At 33.8% G+C, this 1419-nt stretch overlaps 1 protein-coding gene across 1 annotated transcript in view; it reads right to left on the bottom strand.

The window, feature by feature from the left end:
• LOC107616441 (BLOC-1-related complex subunit 8 homolog) overlaps positions 1-847 on the bottom strand; it is a 2543-nt gene extending 1696 nt beyond the window's left edge. Inside the window, 2 exon segments of the mRNA XM_021110516.1 lie at positions 295-443; positions 579-847. The gene's annotated coding sequence lies outside the window, so the exon portion shown is untranslated.

The following is a 1419-nucleotide window of genomic DNA, read 5'->3' as shown; positions in this document are numbered from 1 at the left end:
CAGTCAAAATTATGCTACATACCAAAATGAAAATTTCCTAGTCCTTAATACTTTCAATGTAATCAAATTCCCATAACCAATGCAAGAGATTAGAGGTAAATACATCCTACGGATTCAGTGAATTTCAATAAGCTAAGAAGAAAAATAATAAAGCTATCTAACTTCTCAATCAGCACACCAGTTAGAGAAAGCAGAAACCCTAACAGAAAGGGCCGTAAACACAAGCCTATCGCAAGTATAAAAGATCAAACAAACACCTTTCTAAAAGATGAACAAGGATTCATCAAAACAGACCCTATTATCAAAATCTTGACTAATCCGGCTCGAGGACATTGGAAAAGGGACCAGCTTGACTACCACTGGACCAACCTAATCGGATGCTGGTAACCCAGGTGAGTGAACTCATCCAATTGACGAAACTAGGTCATTGATTTTTCACTGCCCTGTCATAAGTATGCAGAAAAGGGAGGGCATTGGAGGCAATTTCACACGTAAATCCAAAATTGAAGCTGATAATAACATTGACCCAACAAATTGTTTGAAAAACGATTAAAAAAAAGGGAGAATGTAGAACGAACCGCCGGGAGTAGCGAGCGAAGAAGATAAGACGGTGATGGGATCATGAAGCAGGAGCAGGAGCAGGAGCAGCAGAGGAAGAGAAGGTCAGAAGGGCATGTTATCGTTTGAATGTGGTTGTTGTCGATGAGGTCATTGTGGGGCAGTGAATTCTCTCTCTCTCTCCCCTTCGGTCCACACCACACCAGATAGTCCACGGAGGATGATGAGATAAGAGAAGACGGACACAGACGCTCCTTTCGTCGCCGTCTACTATATCATGCCCTTTTGTCTCTCCTGTCTTGTTGAAACTTTTAATTATTAAATTTTTTAAAAATATTTTAGTAAAAATACAATTGAATCAATAAAAAAATAATTTATTTTAATGATAAAAAATAAAATTTTTATTAATAGATATTTTTTCAAAAAATAATTTATTTTTCTTAAAAAATAGATAAAGTTAATATTAGCTAACATAAAAAATTTAAAATAGATTAAAGAATAGGTTTTTTAAAAGTTAGAAAGGAGGAGAATATACATTTATAAAATAGAGGGGAGGAAAGTATCATTTTAACATCTCGCATGGGAGGGGAGTGAAATTTTTCCTTATATTTTTTGTCATTAAGAATTTGCTAAGAAGCATGGACATCTTGTTAAGTTGGTGTGTAGGCGTGTTGGACACATTTTAAACACGATATTTATTGATATGCGTGTTGCTATGTTTTAATAAAAAATATTTTTTTTTTAAACATACAAAGACATACTTAAATATTATTGATTCTGTACTTCTCCTTTTGATTTTAATAAAGTAACCCATGTAAAGCGGCTAAAATCATCAACAATAGTAAAAAAATATTTATGATT

Source organism: Arachis ipaensis, chromosome B09 (assembly GCF_000816755.2).
Source record: "Arachis ipaensis cultivar K30076 chromosome B09, Araip1.1, whole genome shotgun sequence".
In the NCBI taxonomy this organism is placed as follows: domain Eukaryota; kingdom Viridiplantae; phylum Streptophyta; class Magnoliopsida; order Fabales; family Fabaceae; genus Arachis; species Arachis ipaensis.
This window is presented reverse-complemented; position numbering and strand designations above follow the sequence as displayed.